Below are 22,227 nucleotides of genomic sequence, written 5' to 3'. Positions count from 1 at the left end.
GACAGCTAGTCCCACTCCATCTGCAGACAAGAAGCGGAGATGAATTCTACTCTTCACTTTGCTTTCTCTTTTTCCATTTGTTCTGGGGTCCCGGATGGTCCCACCAACAGTCAGTTAATGCACATCTTCAGTTAGACCTTCCTGGAAATGTCCTAGACAAACCCAGAGGCATGTTTCCATAGCGAGTCTAAATCCAATCAACTGAACAAAAAGCAATAGTCATGAGTGCATAATAAAAGTATTACAAAAAAAAAACAAAACAAATGGGCCAAGGCAGTTTCTTTATTAACCAATGAAATCAACAGATAGAAGACACACCTACATCAACCATGCCTTAAAACTAGAAGTCAACAGCAATACTAATTCCAGAAAACCCCAAACACATGGAAATTAAACAATCTCACCTGAATCATCAATGCGAAAGGAAGAAATAACAGGAGAAATTAAAGACTTTCTAAAATTCAATGAAAATGATCATATAACATACCCAAATTTATGGGACACAATGAAAGCAGTGTTAAAAGGCAAGTTTATTTTCCTTCTATTACTTTCTGTAAGGCTGAATTTGTAGCTACGTATTATTTAAATTTGTTTTTATCCTGGAATATCTTGTTTTCTCCATTGATAGTGAACAAAAGCTTGGCTGTGTATAGTAGTCTGGGCTTGCATCCATGGTCTCTAGTTTCTATAGCATTTGTTCAACTATGTTCATAGCAGCATCATTTGTAATAGCAAGAACTGGAAACAACCAAGATGCCCTTCAATGGAAGAATGGATAAAGAAAGTGTGCAATATATACACATTAGAGTACTACTCAGCGGTAAAAAACAATGACATCTTGAATTTTGCATGCAAATGGATGGAAATAAAAAAAAAACACTATCCTGAGTGAGATAACCCAGACCCACAAATATGAATATGGTATGTACTCATTCATTTGTGGACTCTAGCCATAAACCAAGGACATTAAGCCTATAGTTCACAAGCCTAGAGAAGCCAAATAACAAGGTGAACTGTAGCAAAAGCAGTAGAGTGGTGGGCCTGCTTTTCCTCCCGCCCGACTCCTGCATGGTTAGAATTACACCCAAAATAACAACACACAAATTGTATTCTGTTAAACACTGCCTGGTCCATTAGCTCTAGCCTCTTACTGGCTAACTCTCACATTTTGATTAACCCATATTTAGTAATCTGTGTAGCAGCATGAAGTGGTAGCTTACCAGGAAAGATTCAGCATATCTGACACGGTGGCTGGATTTGTGGCAACTGTCTCACTGAGCAGAGGCATGATGATTGCCTGAGGCATCTGCCTCTCTTCCCAGCATCCTGTTCTGTCTACTCCACCCACCTAAATCCTGCCCTTTCAAAAAGCCAAGGCAGTCTCTTTATTAACCAATGAGAGTTCTCCATCAGTAAACCCAAAGAAAAACATATATAGATCCTCCTTGAAACTGGAAGCAAACAAGATTGCCAGGCAAAAGTTGTGAGCATGGGAGTAGGGGTAGGGGTGAGGTTAGTAGAAGGGGAGGGGGAAGATGGAAGAGAAAAGGGAAGGACTGGCAAGAGCTTGGGGGAGGGGGAGGGTGAAGATGGAGGAAGGGCAGACATACGAGCAGGGAAGAATATATCTACATTTAAGGGAGCCATTTTAGGGTTGGCAAGAGACTTGGATCTAGAGGGGATCCCAGGTGTCCACGGGGATGTCCCCAGCTAGGTCCTTGGGCAGCAGAGGAGAGGGTGCCTGAACTGGCCTTGCCCCACTATCACGCTGATGATTATCTCAAATATCACCATAGAATCTTTGTCCAGCGATGGATGGAGATAGAGAGAGAAACCCTCATCAGAGCAATGGACTGAGCTCCTAAGGTCCAATTGAAGGGCAGAGGGAGGGAGAAGATGAGAAAGGAAGTCAGGACTACCAGGGGTTGGTCCACCAACTAAGGCAGTATGCCCGTTCTAATGGGAATTCACCAAATCCAGCTGGACAATGTCTGAATGAGCATATGATCAAACTGGACTCTCTGATTGTGGCTGACAATAGGGGCTGACTGAGAAGCCATTGATAAAGGCACTGAGACTTGTTTTTATGGCATGTTCTTGACTTTTGGGACTCTAGTCTATATGGATGCAAAGCTTCCTAGGCCTGGATTTAGTGGGGAGGTCCTTGGACTTCCCACAAGGCAGGGTTCCCTGCCCTCTCTCTAGCAGAGATGGGGAGGGAGGAAGGTGAGTGGGAAAGCAGGAGGGGATTGGGGGGAGGGAAGGAAGTCTAAATGTTTGAATGGAAAAATAAAAATTAAAATTAAAAAAGAGGCAAGTTCATAGCACTAAATGCCTACATAAAGAAGCTGGAAAAATCCCTCACTAGTGAATTAACAGAACATTTGAAAACTTTAGAACAAAAAGAAGCAAACTCACCTAAGAGAACTAGATGTTCAGAAATAATCAAATTGAGAGCAACAAAATAGTAACAAAAAAACAATACAAAGAATCAATGAGACAAAGAGTTGGTTCTTCAAGAAAATCAACAAAATAGACAAACCTTTATCCAAACTAACCAAAATAACCAAAAAGCAGAGAAACAATATCCAAATTAACAAAATTAGAAATGAAAAGGGGGACATAGCAACAGACATGGAGAAAATACAGAGAATCAACTGGTCATATTTTGAAAACCCGTATTCCACAAAATTGAAAAACTTAAAGGAAATGGACAACTTCCTGGATAAATATCATTTACCAAAATTAAATCAAGACCAGATAAACAAACTAAACAGACCTATAACTGCTAAAGGAATAGAAACAATCATCAAAAATCTCCCAACCAAAAAAAGCCCAGGACCAGATGGTTTCAGCTCAAAATTTTACAAGACTTTCAAAGATGAACTAATACCAATACTCCTCAAATTATTCCACAGAATAGAAACAGAGGGAACATTGCCAAACTCTTTTTATGAGGTTATAATTACCCTGATATCCAAACCATGGAAAGACATTACTAAGAAAGATAATAACAGACCAATCTCATTCATGAACATTGATGCAAAAATACTAAATAAAATATTAGCAAATTGAATCCAAGAACACATCAGAACCATCATTCACCATGACCAAGTCAGCTTAATCCCACAGATGTAGGAATGGTTCAACACATGAAAATCTGTCAACATAATCCACCATATAAACAAGCTGAAAAATAAAAACCACATGATCATCTAATTAGATGCTAAAAAAGATTTTGACAAAATACAACATCCCTTCATTATAAAGGACTTACAGAGAGCAGAGATACAAGGAACATACCTAAACATAATAAAGACAATATACAGCAAGCCAACAGCCAACATCAAACTAAATGGAGAAAAACTCCCACAATTCCACTGAAATCAGGAACAAGACAAGGTTGTCCACTCTCTCCATATCTATTCAGTATAGTTCTTGAGGTCCTAGCTAGGGCAATAAGACACCAAAGAAAGATCAAAAGATACTAATTGGAAAAGAAGAAGTCAAACTCTCACTGTTTGCTGCTGATATGATAGTTTACATAAGTGATCCCAAAAATTCTACCAAGGAACTTCTACAACTCATAAACACTTTCAGTAATGTAGTAGGATCAAAAAAAATCAGTAGCCCTCCTGTACACAGATGATAAAAGGGCTGAGGAAGAAATCAGAGAATCAACACCCTTTACAAGAGCCACAAATGGCATAAAATATCTCAGAGTAACTATAACCAAATGTGTGGAAGACTTGTATGACAAGAACTTTAAATCTTTGGAGAAAGAAACTGAAGAAGACACCAGAAAGTGGAAAGATCTCCCATGCTCTTGGGATATCGACATGTAGAAGAATGAAAATAGACCCATATCTATCACCATGCACAAAACTCAAGACCAAATGGATCAAAGACCTCTCAACATAAAGCCAGCCACCCTGAACCTTATAGAAGAGAAAGTGGGAAGTACAGTTGAATGCATTGACACAGGGCACAAATTCATAAATAGAACCCCCACAGCACAGAAACTGAGAGAAACAATTAATAAATGAGACCTGAAACTGAAAAGCTTCTGGAAAGCAAAGGACATGGTCAACGAGACAAAATGACAGCCCGGGCCAGGCACACAAGCTAGTGCTGGCCAACACTAAGAAGGGAGAAAAATCTCAGAGACAAGGGCTCAAACTACCCTGATCCTGAACCAGGCTTGGGGGGGAGAAGGCTAGCACACAGTCTGGGGGTGGGTTTTAGGCAGGAGAGCAATGTCCATGCCTGTGACAGACATTACTAATCAATCATGCTATACTTCCATGTGAGCAGGAAATGGGCTTAGAATCATTCCCAACAAAAGGCTCAGAGGTGATATTCACAAAGTATCAGGCCATTCTGGTGTGGGTGACAGAGTGGATAACAAAGGTGGCTCACTATCCATGACCTGCCACAGACTCAGCACTGGCTGGGCTCAGCTATGAGCCTGGCTTTAGTCAACGGGATGCTGGCCAATGAATGGTCAGGAGAGGCCTAACATGGGAATGGACACTGATCATATTCACCCTTATACATCTGCCTTCACCATGACAGCATGCCTGGACAAGTCTGCTGGAGGATGAAAAACAGATGCACTGATCCCACTGAGGCCAAGTAGATCAGCCAACAGTCAGCTGCACCTCCTTCCTTTCCTCATGAATGAGCCCAGTCAAGGTCAGCAGCACAGCCATTGACTGACCACTGACTGAAGCAGAATGGAGGCTGGATGCCCTGGTGATGAGTAACTGAAGCTAGCACAATGGCAAGAGGAAAGAATCTTCACACACTGGCCCCTGCCTGCCTACCTACCTCAGGTTCTCTCCACCTCCTGCACACTCATGATTCAGCTTGTCAGGCAAAGCTGACACAAAGCCTTTCAGGTGAGCAAGCTCCAGGGCCATCCAGACTTCATCAGAATACTGACTGAAAGGGTCCAGGTTCATGCGGAGAGAACCCGAGGGGGGGGGGGGGGAACAGGATCCTGTGAAAGAACAGCAGATAGCATGTATGAGGGTCTGAATCTAGAAGGTTCCCTGGTTGGTGGAGTCATTTTGGGATGTTGTGGAGCTTTTAGAGAGGTTGAGCCTGTCTGAAAAAAAAGCAGGTTTCTGGGGATAGACCTCTGAAGGTTAGGCTTGGCTCTGATACTGGCTCACTCCCTGCTTCCTAGTTGCTTGATGTCACCACCACACATACCTACTGTATGACCATGCTTTCCCCACTATGATGGACAGCAAGCCTGTGATACTATGAACCTCTCTTCCCTGAAAATGACTCCATCAAGAATTCTTGCACAACTATCAAAAAAGTAACTAACAGCATATGACAATCACACCACATTTAACAAGGAAAACTCACAGATATAAGATATGAGATGTTCACACCAGAACAGGAAGAGATCTCACGGTCCCTCCAGAATATGAACTCTGTGGGATGTCTATAACAGAAAATGTCTGGAAAACCCTGTGTAAACCAGACCAAAACTTTTTTTTCAAAACTTCTCCAAATTTTCAATATACCAATTCTCTACGTGCTTTTAGTGGTGCTATTTCATCACAGCAACAGAAATGTAACTAATGTTCTCACTCAACCCCACCTGTAGGAAAGACTCAGAGAAACAAGGAAAAATCACAAAAACCACAAGAAATGCATTAGGGAACTCTTGCCCACAGGGAATGGTTTAGAAAATTCTAATCTGTAGCATAGATCCAGAAGTGTTAGAGATTAACACACTGACTCCTGCAACTGGCAGAGAAGACAGTGTTATCACCAAAATCCTCAGATGCTCTGGTTTTTTGTATGAAACAGTATAGCATTTTCACATAAAGTACTCAGTTCCTATATACAGCCATGTACTATCTAATACCAAGAAATACTAGGAAAATAGCTGACCATCATTTGGGGGTAAAAGTCTATGTATGATATTAAGTGCAGATGCTAAATCTGGAAAAAGAAAAACTAATCATGGGTTTAGCAACCAAAGCTACATGCAACCAAGCCTGATGGCCTTGAATTTGATCCTCAGAATACACGTGTAGAGGAGAGAACTGACTCCTGCAGATTGTCCTCACCTTCACACGCATGGTCTGTTCTCCTCCTCCCAATAAATACATGAATGCAAAAATACCATTCTCCATCTACAGTTGGCCAAGTCTATGAATACAGAGGGTGTGGCTTCAGTGTGTGCAGGACCCACCAGCCTTGCCCACCTGGGGGATAATAGTGACCTTGAATCACAGGTTGTGCAGGCCAGTCTTAGCAATGTTCACCCCATCGATGATAATCTCCCCTTCTGCAGACTTGGAACAAACCCAGGATGAGTGATGACTTCCCAGCTCCCATACAGCCCACAATACCAACCTGCAGAACAGGAAGAGGCTGTGCTGATGTGGGAATGCTACAGACTCAAGTTTCTCCCAGCAGGTGGCTGTGTCAGAGCCGTAGTCATCTGGTTGATCTAGCTTCCACTACGGTGCTTACCCCCAGCTTCTCCAAGATCCACCTTCAGGGGCTACTTTGACAAAAGGTTGGAAAAGATGCCCTTTGCTTCACAGAAGCTAAGGACTTTTCCTAAGTCATAAGAGATGCTCAAAGGGATAGAGTGCAGATAGAGGAATGTTTAGTTGTGCTATGTTCAATTAGAGAGAGTCCAAAAATAATGAGGTGCTTCCTGGATTCTCACATGGTCCCTCTCTCCTATGATGGGAATTCCTTCCTGGAGCCATGACTATACCTCAGATTTAAGAAAAGCTTCTGAAATTCTCTGATACAGCCTGGGTACCCCAGTTACTGGTCAATGGCTAACATTACCAATGTCCAATGACAGGTCTTTCTCCTCTCTTTTACATCTGGGCTTGAGATAGGCTCCTCCACAGTTATCACAGCTCAGCACCCATGCATGAGTGCCTGTAACACATGCATGAATGCTCAGCACCCATGCATGAATGCCCATAAGACTCAGAGATTTACCTCATGGAAACAGAACACCTGGTCATATGTGGATGGACAATTTAACGATTCAATATTACAGTATGCAAATGCCTAGGGTGATCCCTGACCAAGTGTCTGAGAAAGTTCTATGGGTCATGGTCTGGAATGCCTTCGAGGAAGAGCTTGGAGCTATATGTCCCTATAAGCTGTCCTGGGATGGTAGTGTCACTCCATTACTCTAGTGTTTACAAACTCCAGTAAAGGGACACACAGGAGGAGCTGGGGTGAGCTGGAGGGCTAGATTCTTCTAGACAGACCTGCAGGGGGTGGGCAGAACTGCTACATGTTCCAACCATACAAGAAAAGCAGAGGGAGCATTTTATGGATCACAGATTTTTTTTTTTTTTAGTATTTATAGTTCACGCAAAAGTTTTCTAAAAACATATCTGCATGTATGGGAGTCTCGTCCTTCAGTGGCTCACTGTGCCACCTGTTGAATACACTCAGCATCTTTTATTCCCATGACTGCTCCCTGTTAAAGCACCTCAATCCCACAGTGTGAGCAGGTTGATGTGGAGAGTTCATGCTGGAGCCTAAATCAATGGGAATGGAGAATGGTGCAACCCACCTTTTCTCCACCCTCGATGGTGACATTTATGTTCTTGAGAACCAAGTCCAAGTCCTTTCAATACCTCAAGCAGTAGTCCCAGAACTCTACATGGCCCAAATGGGGCCAGGTGCTGGGTGGAGCTGTCTCCTGGATTTGCCAGGAAGCCTGGATCACAAGAAGAGAGATAAGAGAAATTGGCAAGTTCAAGCTGTCAAAAACAGTCTTTTATGTGGGCTCTGGGGATCTGAACTCTTCACCCACTGAGCTATTTTCTCAGCCCCCGTCTAGCACTTCTAATCAATTCATTTCTGCTTAATTCCTCAACTTATGAGAAAAATTGTCCACATTGTTTCCTTTTTTTCCCCAGGATAACTGTGTAATTACTAATGTGTAACTTACTAAGGGATATTTTCCTCTAAAACAAGGTGATTCTTAATAAGTGTTAAAAACAGATAGGAAAGCTGGGCGGTGGTGGTGCACACTTTAATCCCAGCACTTGGGAGGCAGAGGCAGGTGGATCTCTGTGAATTCAAGGCCAGTGTGGTCTACAAGAGCTACTTCCAGGACAGCTAGGGCTGTCTCAAAAAAAAGAAACAGACAGGAAAAGCCCAAGAGGGCCTGGCAGGCACATAGTTCACCCTCTGAGTAGTCAGAGGACACCCAAGCGTGTCTGGAAGGCCAAGGCCAAGGGGCCAAACTGGATCCTGCCTTACCTCCTCCTCTGTTTCAGAATACTCTTTGAGTCTCTCCATGGCCACAATGTTGGTCTGCATCTCAGAGGACATTCGAACCATCCAGTTCAAGTAGGAAGTTATCTGCCAATGGAGAGAGCTATGTGGGGTCTCTTGGGAAAAGCATGGCTTCATTTTCATTAAGTATACATCACATCATTCCACAGATACAGAAATGAGTGACCTACAGAGCCATCACCAGAGTGGACACACTGCATCTCTTAGGGATCACACCTTTCAAGGTAACACATGGTCCACACAAGTTGTCAGAAAGCAGTCAAGAGCTGTGAGGTGGCTCTGTGGACAAAGCACTTGTTGAGCAAGCCTGAAACCTGAGTTCCACCCTCCAGGGCTATGTAAAAATGCAACAAGAGAAATGATTCTACAGAGTTTTCTACTGACCTCGGCACTGTGGATGGAAGAAAGAGAGATGGGAAGAAAAGGAAGAAGGGAAAGGAAGGGGGGAAGAAAGAAGAGGGAGGAAGGGAGGGAGGGAGGGAGGAAGGGAGGGAGGGAGGAAGAGTGGAAAGAGAGAAGAGAGAAAAGAAAGGAAGACAGAAAGATAAGTCATATGGGAAACTGGAAAATATTTTAAAACTGGGTGATTTTCCTGTTCGTAATTAATCCCAGTGCTCCAGTGTCATTAAGACAAAAAGGCATCCTACTGAATGGGAGAAGATCTTCACCAACCCCGCATCAGACAAAGGTCTGATCTCCAGAATATATAAAGAACTCAAGAAACTAGACTTTAAAATTCTAAATTAACCCAATTAAAAATAGGGCACTGAACTGAACAGAGAATTTTCAACAGAAGAAGTCCAAATGGCCAAGAGACACTTAAGGTCATGTTCAACTTCTTTTGCAATCAGGGAAATGCAAATCAAAACAACTTTGAGATACCATCTTACACCTGTCAGAATGGCTAAAACAAAAAACACTAATGATAGCCTTTGCTGGAGAGGATGTGGTGTAAGGGGAACACTCATCCATTGCTGATGGGAATGCAAACTTGTGCAACCACTTTGGAAATCAGTGTGGCAGTTTCTCAGGAAATTGGAATCAACCTACCTTAGGATCCAGCAATACCACTCTTGGGAATATACCCAAGAGATGCCCAAACATACTACAAAAGCATTTGTTCAACTATGTTCATAGCAGCATTATTTGTAATAACCAGAACCTGGAAACAACCTAGATGCCCATCAATGGAAGAATGGATAAAGAAAGTAGTACATTAGAGTACTACTCAGTGGTAAAAAAAAAAATGACATCTTGAATTTTGCATGCAAATGGATGGAAATAGAAAACACTATCCTGAGTGAGATAACCCAGACCTCAAAAGGTGAATATGGTATGAACTAATTCATTTGTGGACTCTAGTCATAAACCAAGGTCCTTAAACCCATAGTTCACAAGCCCAGAGAAGCCAAATAACAAGGTAAACCCAAGGAAAACCATATATAGATCCTCCTTGAAATTGGAAGCAAACAAGATTGCAGGACAAAAGCTGTGAGCATGGGGGTGGGGGCAGGGGTGGGGGTGAGTTTGGTGGAAGGGGAGAAGGGGAGAGGGAAGGGAGAAGGGAAGGTCTGGCAAGAGCTTGGGGGAGTGGGAGGGTGGAGATGGGGGAAGGGTGGATATAGGAGCAGGGAAGAAGATACCTACAATAAGGGATCCATTTTAGGGTTGGCAAGAGACTTGGATCTAGAGGGGATCCCAGGTGTCCACAAGCTAGGTCCTTGGGCAGCAGAGCAGAGGGTGCCTGAACTGTCCTTGCCCCACTATCACGCTAATGATTATCTCGAATATGATTATCACCATAGAATCTTTGTCTGGTGAAAGATGGAGATAGAGACAGAGACCCTCATTAGAGCAACAGACTGAGCTCCCAAGGTCCAATTGAAGAGCAGAGGAGGGGGAGGATGAGCGAGGAAGTCAGGACCGTGAGGGGTTGGTCCACCCACTGAGACAGTGTGCCTGTTCTAATGGGAGCTCACCAAATGCAGCTGGATCGGGACTAAATGAGCATGTGATCAAACCTGACTCTCTGAATGTGGCTGACAATGGGGGTTGACTGAGAAGCCATTGATAAAAGCACTGGGACTTGTTTTTATGGCATGTTCTGGTTTTTTGGGACCCTAGTCTATTTGGATGCACAGCTCCCTAGGCCTGGATGTAGGGAAAGGGGCCTTGGACTTCCCACAGGGCAGGATTCCCTGCCCTTTCTCAAGCAGTGTGGGAAAGGGAAGAGGAGGTGTGGGGGGTGGGAGGGAATTGGGAGGAGGGAAGGAAGTGTAAATAATTGAATGGAAAAAAATTTAAAAAAAAACAAAAAAATAAAAGTTCCTTCTACTTAGAAAAAAATAAGTAAAGAAAGTCAGTCCCTTGGCAAGAGATGAACCTCAATGTGAGGAAGAAACAAGATGCTCTTTCCAAAGTTGGACACTGAGCTCTTAGGACCACCCCCACCTGCACCCCATAATGCTAAGAACAAAAATGTGGGTTCTCATGCTTTCACAGTAAGCAATATCAGCCACCAGCCCAGTTCTCCAGCCCCCAGGTGTAGTGTGGAGCTGTGGGCCGGCTTCCCACTGCCCTATGCCCCAAAATAATTACATGGAAACTGTATTCTTTTAAACACTGCCTGGCCCATTAATTTCAGCCTCTTACTCACATCTTGACTAACCCATATCTAATTATCTGTGTTACACCATGAGCGGTGTCTTACCAGGAAATATTCAGCATGTCTGACCTGGCGGCTGGCTTCATCGCATCTCTCTCCCTGAGGAGAGGCATGGCAGTCTGCCCCAGAGAGGTGAGGCATGGCGATTAACTTCCCTTCCCAGCATTCTGTTCTGTATACTCCGCCCACCTAAGGGCTGGCCAATCAAATGAGCCAGGCAGTTTCTGTATTAACCAATGAAATCAACTCAAACAGAAGACCCTCCCACATCATTTCCCCTTTTTCTGTTTAAACAAAAAAGAAGGCTTTAACTTTAACATAGCAAAATTACATATAACAAAACAGTTATCAAGTAAGAATTACAGATACAGTATTTATATATATCTTATCTTTTATCATACATAAGGAAAACTATAACTATCTATTCTTCAGCTTCATCAAAGACTCCAGAAGGATATAATATTATCTAGGTGAACAAGAAGTAAGCTACTTCCAAAACTCTAGAAATGACAGAGACATCTTCCTGCCTGGACAGTCACCCAAAGTTCTTTTGTACTGTTGGGGCATCCATCTTCAGCCTACAGGCCCATAGTATCCAGAAGACTTTTCCATGAAGCAGGAAATTTCAAAGGCAGTTCAGCCAGTATCTGCTGTGTCCTGCAGAATGTCTCAAAGACTCTTTCATGAATCAGGAACCCCGAAAGATCATCTCACTTTTAGGCAAGTTCAGCAGTCCTCTCTCTGAGGGTTCTCTATGTCCAGTTTATGCAATAGTCCAGGCAAGAGCAGTTTCTTGCCCAAATGGCTATCAAACTCTATAAGGATCCTCTTCAATGCCCACCCATCATCTTCTTGAAGTAGATTGGTGCTGCCAGGAGCAGACATGTCTCATTGTCATGAAAAGCCCTAAGTTATTAAAACATTTAAAATGCCATATTCTATAGTCTTTGAAAGATATGAAGAATGCCTATTTAACTTAAATATATCTCTATATATCTAGAAAATCTAACTAACATTACTATAAGCTTTACTATTATTGATGATTATCCATTAACAACCTATATTTCTTAATTATACATTACATTTTTAAATGAATTACACAATCATAATACCTTAATCAAGATCAGAAATACATATACATATAACAAAATAGACCTTAAATTTCTATCAATAAGGCAAAATTTATACCAATGTAAATTATTCATATCTATATCATCTCCCCCTTTAAATGTAAAAAAACACTTATAAACAATATTTGGGAATATGGGCGCAGTTATTTCTCTCCAAATTGCTTCATGCTGAATGGGGGCACTGTTAATCAGATCTTTCATGGTGTAATCTGTGTGCCAGGTTCATCTCAGTCATCAGTTGGGTGAAGTAATTTTCTGAAGGTGTTCACAGCAACCTTTCAGGAGGGCGTGGTCTATCATACCATACTGGGATAGAAGCAATCCATAGGGTCTCATTTTCTGTAAAAATAAAAGAAGAATCTCTTTTCCAAAGTATTATATCCTTAGATCCAAATTCTGAAGTCAAGGTATTTTCAAAATATCTATCTTGGATTAGTTCAGCAGCATTTATAAACAAATATCTTTTAGCAGCTGTTGCTCCTTCCTCAGCATTCAAACAATTCAAAGAGAGCATAATAGTATACAGTATCAAGATTCTCTGTGTATTTTCCATCTTATACGACTTTATTTTAACCTCTATTTCGTTTCCTTTTACTTTTATTTAGACCAGGCTATCCTTGAACTCACAGAGATCCACTGTCTCAGCCTGGGATTAAAGGTGTGTGCTACAACACTTTGAACTCACAGAAATCTGTCTGTCTCTGCCTCCCAGGCACTGGGATTAAAGGTGTATGCTGTCACACCTTGAAGTCACAGAGGTCAATCTACCTCTGCCCCTTGAAAAGGTCAATTTACCTTGCCTCCCAAGTGTTGGGTTTAAAGGTGTTTACTACCACACCCAACTCCTTTCTTTCTTCATTTTTTACCATAAGAACTTTAATCTTTAGCCTGCATATATTTTAACACACTTTAAATCATTTAGAGGTTTTCTTCAACTTTGAATCTTTCTTTACTGTATCTCTCTCTTTTTCTGACCACATGAGCCTTTAAATTCCTGAGCAATATGGGTAGGATTCAAGCCATGGATTTGCCAGCTAGATCCATCTCATTCCTTAGCTTTCCAGCCTTATGGCAGAGGTACTTGCTAGAGCCATTTTTATTACCACAACTCTGTGGCATTTCAAGGTCCCTGCCAGCAAGCAAGCTGCAACAGTGTGAAACAATCAAAAGCTCCATAGTCAGGAGCGCCTGCTTCAAAGAGTCAGAGTTTGCCCTGGCAGGATGGCTCAGAAAGCCGGCATTTTAAAACAGCACAACTTTTTTCCTGCTACAGCTGAAAACCGAAAAGCACATGTTCAGACCCGAAAAATTGCTGCTACCAAGAAGCCATGCTTTACTCTATTCCTTCCCAAGCTTTCTCAAGCTTTCTGTGGATTCAGTTGTCCATGTGGGCACCATTCTGTAGTGTGGAGCTGTGGGCCGGCTTCTTGCCACCCTATGCCCAAAAATAATTACACAGAAACTGTATTCTTTTAAACACTGCCTGGCCCATTAATTTCAGCCTCTTACTCACATCTTGACTAACCCATATCTAATTATCTGTGTAACACCATGAGCGGTGTCTTACCAGGAAATATTCAGCATGTCTGACCTGGCGGCTGGCTTCATCGCATCTCTCTCCCTGAGGAGAGGCACGGCAATCTGCCCCAGAGAGGTGAGGCATGGCGATTTATTAACTCCCCTTCCCAGCATTCTGTTCTGTCTACTCTGCCCACCTAAGGGCTGGCCAATCAAATGAGCCAGGCAGTTTCTGTATTAACCACTGAAATCAACTCAAACAGAAGACCCTCCCACATCACCCAGGCAGCTTTATTTTTGAGACAAAGTCTCATTCTATAGTCTAGCTGGCCTGTAATTCGCCAGAGAACCTCAGACTCATGGTAATGTTCCTTCAGGCATGTGCCACCATGCTGCTGTGCATGTGGAATGGCCCCACTGTTTCCATTTGTCTTCCAGAAGAAACAGAGGCTGAGGGACTGGCACTCAGCTGGCTTCTTCTATCCTACTGACCACTGCACCCACCTGTTGGCCACAATGCTGTGGTAATAGGCCTTCTGGTTCTCATCCACTTTTAGGTCACTCTGGCGAATGAAGCGCTCCTGCTCCTCAAAGGCATGGATGACACTGATCCCCAGCAAGGTCTCATTGAAGTGTGAGTACACAGGGGAATGGCTAACAGACTCGAGGCGCTTCAGCTGTCTGGAGGAAGCCACATAGAACCTCCGTGGGAGAGAGAGGCACAGAATCAATGCTAGCCCATCGTGCCATCCTCCTGGGATATTCTGGGAGAAGCTAGACATGGCTGACACCTCCAGAGATCAAAATCCCGGAGATGGGCTGCTTTCCTGGTGAACTGTGGGACAGTAATGTCAGTGACAGTAGCCACAGTTACTCGGATGCATATCGCCTGTCTGCCACCTATAAACCTAGGCAGTGCTCTTTCTTGCTCTTGTGTGAAGAAAAAGAGGTAAAAGTGGCCTCCTCTTTGGGTCCATGCCTAGGCAAGAGCAGGATGAAATGACTTCCAGACTGCTTGGCCTCTCAGAAACTCTAAATGTTTGGGGCTTTCCTCCCCCAACAGTACAGGTTCAGAAAGACGCTTTGTGACTGGCAGACCTCTTTAGTCTTCATTTGCTACTAACACAGAAATCCAGGCCAGGTCACTGAGATCTCTTAGTCTTGGTTTCTTCTGTATAATAGCAACACTAAAGCCATTTTGCACAGTAGACTGTGAGGACAGCAGGTAAGAGCTACTGGTTCTTCTTTGTGAGTCTCACATGGTCATATGCAAATTCATTGCACATGTCTCTCACACATACATGTCAAGCATGGAACCCTGTGCATGCCACTAAACCAGGAGCAACTGCCTATGTCAGCAGTTTCACACACATGACAACTCCATGCCTTCCCATACGCCCATCCCTATTCTCCTTCAATTCATGGTCTCTTCTTTCCCTCATCATTACTGCATGTCTGTAAGTGTGTGTAAACATATATACATTCCTAGATACAACCTGTGAGTCCAAATGTATGTTTTCAGGGCTGACACTTTGGCACTGGACACCCAATTAATGTGCTCTTCTTTGGGGAGGGCCACCTCTCCTGCTCCTAGCTGACTGGGATGGGGACACAGAAAGGAATTGACAATGATCTTCATTCTATAGGGTGACAAGCACAGGTCAGCAGGAGGCAGGGCCAGGTACAAGGAATAGGGGCCAAGTCAAGAAGGGACAGGAGTGACTCCACTGAGAGGAAAGGAGACAGGAGTTGCTTATTTTCCGAAAATGCCAAACAGGATGGAAAAAAAAGACTACAAAGACATCAACCCTTATAAAAACTATATAGGTGTGCTGGCTAGTTTTATGTTAGTTTCACACAAGCTAAAGTCATATGAGAGGATGGAACCTCAGTTGAGAAAATGACTCCTTTAGGACATTTTCTTAATTAATGATTGATGGGAGGGCCCAGTCTACTGTGGAGGCAGGGGGAGGGGAGGTGGAGGAAGTATCCCTGGGCTGATGTCCTGGGTTCTAAAACAAAGCAGAATGAGAAAGTCATGGGGAACAAGCCAGTAAGCATTACCCTCTATGGCCTCTGCATCACCTCCTGCCTCCAGGTTCCTGCCCTGCTTGAGTCCCTGTCCTCTCTGCTTTTAATGATGAAATGTCATATGGAATGGTAAGTGCAATTAACCCCTTCCTTCTCAAGTTGCTTTTTGTCATGGTGTTTCGTCACAGCACACCTCGGCAGTGTGCCCAGCAGTTGCCATGAACACCAAATAAGCATTCAAACAGCAAACACCAAACAGCAACCATGTTCCAGCCTAGCTGAATTATGCAGTTTCACCTATTACACAAGTTTCTTAGGAAAAGCACTTGTCATTATTTAACTTTAAATCTTATATGATAATGTTGATGAGTTTGTGTATGTGTGCATGGTGTATGTATGAGCAGTATATATGCATGCCCATGCCAGAATGCATGTGTGGAGGTCAGAGAGGTAGTCAGTTCTCTCTTTCCATCTTGGGATGTGAGAATCAGGTTTGTGCAGCAAGAGCTGAGCTAGTCCTATCTGCTGAGACATCTCATTGGCCCTGTTTTTAACATTACAAAAGAAATGTATACTGACTAAGGTGGTTTGAATGAAAATGTGCCTCACGGGCTTAAAAGTATGACTTGGCCCCCAGCTGGTGACACTATTTGGGTAGGTTTAGCAGGCATGGCCTTGCTGGAGGAAGTATGTCACTGGGGCCAGATCTGAGGTTTTAAAAGCCATGTACCATTCCCCATTTGCTGCCTTGTATGGGGAATCTTGTATTGTTCAAGATGTGAGCTCTCAGCAGTTCCTGCCATCATAGAAGGTATTTGTGTCCATGGTTCCCAGATGTGATGGTGATGGACTTTTCTCCTTCTGGAACTGTAAGCCCAAATAAACCCTCCTTTGATGAGGTGTCTTGGTCATTGAGTTTTTATTAGTCATGAGAATTTAACTAATATATTGAGAATAGTATGGATAGAAATATTATACAAGGGGATGTGGGGGGGAGCATGGATAAGTGGAAGATACTGGTCTAACACTTTAGTTTCTATTTCCAGAACCACAAAATTAAGATAGTAGGTAGACAGACAGACATATAGATAGTGAATATATGTCACTGTGGTTGATTTAATAAAGAAGCTGACTGACAAATAGCTGGACTGGTAGAGGTTAGACAGGACTGGCAGACAAAAAGAGAGCATGAGGAAGAAGAGGAGGAGTATTGGGAGTCATGAGGAGAAGCAGAGGAAGTAGGAGATAAACTTGCTGTACTGAGAAAAGGAACCAAGCCATGTACAGAGTGCAGATAAGAAATATGGGTTAATTTAAAATGTAAAAGTTAGCTAGTGACAACCCTGAGCCCCTGACTTGTTATTGGCCAATTGCTATTGGCCAAGGATTTGCAATTAATAATAAGCCTGTGTGGTTATTTGAGAACTGGCTGGCAGGAAAGAAAATCTGCCTACATTAGATAGACAGAATTGAGTATGATGATTAGACCTTTCTCAGAGAAGGACAGGCTCTGTGGGTACCTATAAATACGTCTATCTCAAAGTCACCTTTAAACTGTTCTACACAAATACTGTTGTAGCAGTGACTGGAACATTAATTAAGAGCCACCAAAATGATCAGAGAAGTACACCTTTGAGTACAAGTGTGGGATTTTCCAGAGAGGATTGACTGAGGCCAGAAGACCTGCCCTGAATGTGAGAGACACCATCTCATTCTGGGAGTCTGGATGAAGTCTGGATAAATAAAAAAGGAAGCTAGCACAAACATCTTCTGCTTCCTGACCATGCCACGCCCTCCCTACCAACAAAAACAGACAGCACTGAAACTGTGAACAGAAGAAAATCTCTTCCCTTAAGTTGTTTAGGTCAGGTATTTTGCCATAGTAACATAGAAATGACAGTGGCTGTGGGGTGTACTAAATCCTCTGAGCAACATCACTGAGTGAACACTGACTCAAGGCTGTGGCTGAGAATCCTCTGTCGCAGACTTGCCCAGCACACATGAGACTTGAGGCTCCATTCTCAGCCACAAATGAAAACTGCCATCTCACATTCATCTACACCTGGAGAAGGCCATCAAGCTCTCCATGCCCAGAGTTTCCTCAGAGGCTCCCGGATGATCTCTTCCCCCAGCCATTGCCATTCCTCTGATTTCAGTCACCACCATCACTGCATTGTTCTTAAACCTCCTTCCCATGAAGTGAAGTAGAACGAGTTCTCAGTCTGGTATCTCCCCATCATCATTGCAGCAGCTGTGAGGTTCATCCACAGGGCATGGCAGTGTGTGGCTCATGCCTTGCTATCACAGCACCATGCCCACCATACAACCACACCACACGACATTTGTGTATATGCATATTAGTCTTTGTAGAGATCAGAAGTCAATGTCATGTTTTCCTTGATCTCTTTTCCACCTTGGCTTCTGAATCAGGCTCTCTCACTGGCTAGACTGCCTGGCCATGAGCCCCAAGGGTCTTTCTGTCTCTGCCTCTTTAGCACCAGGATTATAAACACAATTTACCTGCCTTTCTTTATTGTTTTTAATTTCTACTTACTTATTCATGCTACAGAGCATGCATAGAGATCAGAGGCAGCTCAAGGAAGCTAGTTCTCACTTTCCACATGTGGGTACTGCTTGGTCATCAGGCTTGGCTTTTCGAGGGATCAAAGGTCCAGAGGCCCCTCAGTGCATAGTTCATCCTATGTGATCAGATTATCAGGAGATACCCAGAACATCCATGCTGTTGGAGAAAGAGAGCTGCTTGTTGGCTCCCGGCCACTCAGCCCTGAAATAATCATACAGAAAGTGTATTAATTAAATCACTGCTTGACCCATTAGCTCTACCTTCTTATTGGATAATCCTTATATCTTAGTTTACCCCATCTCCATTAATCAGTATATCACCACGAAGTCATAGCCTACCAGCAAGTTGCAGCACATCTCTGGCAGCTCCATGGTCTCTCTCTCTCTCTCTCTCTCTCTGCCTTTCTTCTCCCAGCATTCAGTCCAGTTTTTCCCACCTATCTAAGTTCTGTCCTATAAACAGGCCAAGGCAGTTTCTTTATTCATTAACCAATAAAAGCAACACATAGGCAGAAGGACCTCCCACACCACCCTGTCTCTAGGAAGAAGGTTTTGATGTTGAACCATTGGTGAGGTCACATGGGGTACAGCTGTTAGATGCCTGTCCTAACCCCAGAAGGATCCACTGGGTGTCAACAAGATCAGAACCAATGGCACTTGATGGTGACTAAAGGTACCAAGTGCCACTGTCCCTCCTACTCAACAGCAACCATCAGTATGTGACTCCCTTCTTACACTGGTTTCTCCATTCTTTGGTACTGAGAGAGAAGGACAATCGATGTATGTATGCAGGGTAGAGGATGTTCACAGATGAAAGTGCAGGGCTAGCAACACTGTCAGGACTCACACAGATCAATACAAAATGCAGAGACAGGCTCCCTCATGACAGTCCTGAGGGCCATAGACAGGCTAGAAGGGATGGGACTAGGGGAGGTTACAAGTTAACAGAGAATTCCCCCTTTAAAGCTGAGTCAGGAGGATGGCAAGTTCAAGAACAGCCTGAGCAACATTTCAATACAAAAAAAAAGGAGGGCTGGGGATGCAGCTCAGTCAGTATTTTCCCAGACTATACTAGGGTCTGGTCTCCAATGTGGGCAATAAAGAAGAAAAAGGTGTGATGGCTTAGCTCAGAGATAGAGCACTGGCTTGACATGAGCAAAGCCCTGACTTCCATTCCCACATTGCTGGGGAAAGTGAGACTGGAAAGTTCTGCAGTCGGGGAAATGAAGGCAGACTACAGGCTCAGGGAAAGCACGACAGTAGGAGGCTGGGTGAATATATTGCTCCCTAAGGAAAGTCAGGCCCCAACATACCCTTCCATTTGGATGGCTACATGAGGATCAGCATGAAGGTGAGATTGAGGCCACTTGGCTCAGATGTGTCCTGGACCCCAGCTCAAGGTGGTGTGGAGCCTTTTCTCTGTGTGCTCCCAAAGACTCAGTCTCTCCTACTGATGCAGGTACCACCTTGACATTGTAATCTAATATGTCTCTCCTTCCAGACTCTAGCACACAGACTTGGTCTTATCTCCTGCTGCACCACATGAAGTTACACAGCACAGGAAAGGGCCACCATCCAATACAGGCACTTTGTGCACCTCGCATAGGAGATGGAACACTACAGAGCATCAAAGCAGCCACACCCTACCCTCGGTCTAGGTACCAAACTGGCTACAAAACCTGAAGGACATGGGAAAAATGAGCTTAGCCCTCTTCTGCTCAGATGTTTTTATAGCTCTTTTTACAGGGGGCTCCTGACAGTCACACAGGTGGCACGGGGGAGTCTAACTCAGATTCTCATGAGAGCAAGCACTCTTACCAGTCAGCTACTGCTCCAGTCCCTTATCAGTATTCTAAAACATATTGTCACATAAAAGGCATCATTCACAGAATGTCCCCGGAGTCTCGCCCAGCACTGAGTTAGGGTCACTGGGATTACAGTCCAGGCACTGTCTCCACCCCACAGCACAGATGCACTGCCTAGCTGTAACTACCTGCCACCTTCAAGTAGAAACCAAAGAATTGCCAATGGTACCTGTACTCAAGAAGACTCTGGGACTCTTCCTGGGGTCAGTAGGCTTGCCTTCCTTGAGGGGACAGCTCAACTGCTTTGCGGTGGATTCCTCATATTTTGCCCCAAAATAGACCTGGGCAATTTCAGCACCCAATGTCAGGCCTTCAGCATCACTTTCCAACATCTCAGAACCATGAGGAAGACAAGCAGTTGCTGAGGGCTGTGAGAGAAAACTGTCAGGTAGAACTCTCTGTGTCTGCTGCTTAGGATGATGGCCAGGAAGTGAGGAACTTCTGTGTTTCTCAGGGCAAGAAACAGTAGCCTAGGCTGTTTTCAAACCTGTGATCCTCCTGCCTGGGCTGGGTGGTTGAACTGGGGAAATGAGCCCACCACTGTGGTGGGGAAGATGGAACACTCATTGTCAAATAAAGTGTGATGTGCACAGAAAATAACTAGGGTCAACGAGAGAGTTCAAGCCTGAGGATCTGAGTTTGAATCCCTGCAAGCTGTCCTCTAAGTCCTCTATATGCCCACATGCATATGCACATATATGCCAAATACATGTAGAACTCTGTTAAAATATAAGAAAAGGGCAACTAAGAAACACAGTCCTCCATGTTGTGTACAAAGGGTTCACCTGGCTGGGGACTGGGGACAGGACTATTGAGACAGACAGACTTCCTTCACAAACAGGGACTCAAGAAAACCATTACACATCGATTTGGAAATGAGCGAGTGAAATGCAGTGACAAAGAAAGATGCCACAATCCATCATTTGGATTAAGAGGTAAGGACAATTCTGCCTAAGAACAAATAGGCCAGACTTAGGGCAGACCTTTGCAACCACAGGGTGTGAGCTTATGGGACATGTATGGTCAGATATGAATGCTGACAGCAATGCAGGCTGTCACACAGCAAAAACAAGCCAGTGCTCCTCATCCTCAAGGTAGGGTCTCAATGTGTCTCTAGCACACACCATCCTCAAACTCGAGTCCTCCATAGCCTCCCAGCTGCTGGGATTAGTACTGTAGCTTTTCTTTCTGACCACTAGAGAGCAGAACGATAATTAACAACAGTCAGCAAGCAGAAGCAACCTGACCCCAGGCCCATGAATGAGTAAATTATAAGTCTATAATACACTGTAGTACAATGAAGAATTATGCAGTTGTGGAAGGAGGTGTGGCTGCAGTGCAGACAAGCCTTGAGAATACGAAACTGAAAGAAGCCAGAAAATACCATGTACTGCAGAATGGATAGTTCAGAGTGGACTAGTCCACAGAGATGGAATACAAGAGCAGTTATCAAGGGACTCTGGCAAAAAAAAAGAAAAAGAAAAAAAAGAAAAACCTGGCAGTGTGCATGTGGGCATGTAAATGGATCTGGGGTTTCCTTTCCTTTGGAGTGACAAGAATGTCCTGAAGTTAATCATGGTGGCTACAGTACATCAACAAATACCAGTTGACACAAACCAATGGACATATGGTTGGTATTTGAATTATAGCCCAATAAAGGTTTTTGAGCTGCTGTTTCAAACTCTCAGTGATCCATCTGCCTGAGCCTCCCCAGTGCTGAGATTACAGGTGTGCATTACCACACTTGGCATCTTTCTATCACATTTATTAAAAACTACTATGATATGGTGTGTGTGGTAGAACATGTCTTTAATCCCAGCATCAAGAAAATGGGTCTTTTTTGAGTTCAAGGCCTACTTAATCTACACAGAGACTTCCAAGCCATCCAGAACTACATAGCGAGACCCTGTCTCAACCTCCGTGACACCCTAATGTTTGAGGGCCTCACTCCTCCCACGTGAGAGACCAGATGTGAGTGGCCCTGCTATTGTCACTTTGTGTCCTTAGACCAGATTTCTCTTCTCTGACATTCAAGGATTCGAGAGTTTCCCAGCTTGGCCAGGAAAGGTGACTCAGTGGTTAAGAGCACTGGCTGACCTTGCAGAGGACCAGAGTTTGATTCTCA

At 43.7% G+C, this 22,227-nt stretch overlaps 1 pseudogene; it reads right to left on the bottom strand.

The window, feature by feature from the left end:
- Positions 1-4,086: 4,086 nt before the first annotated feature.
- The window catches only part of LOC119815284, a 68,060-nt pseudogene continuing 49,919 nt past the window's right edge, over positions 4,087-22,227 (bottom strand).

This window comes from Arvicola amphibius, chromosome 5, assembly GCF_903992535.2.
Source record: "Arvicola amphibius chromosome 5, mArvAmp1.2, whole genome shotgun sequence".
NCBI classification, from domain to species: Eukaryota; Metazoa; Chordata; class Mammalia; order Rodentia; family Cricetidae; genus Arvicola; species Arvicola amphibius.
The sequence above is the reverse complement of the archived record's forward strand: the minus strand, read 5'-3'. Positions and strand labels throughout refer to the sequence as shown.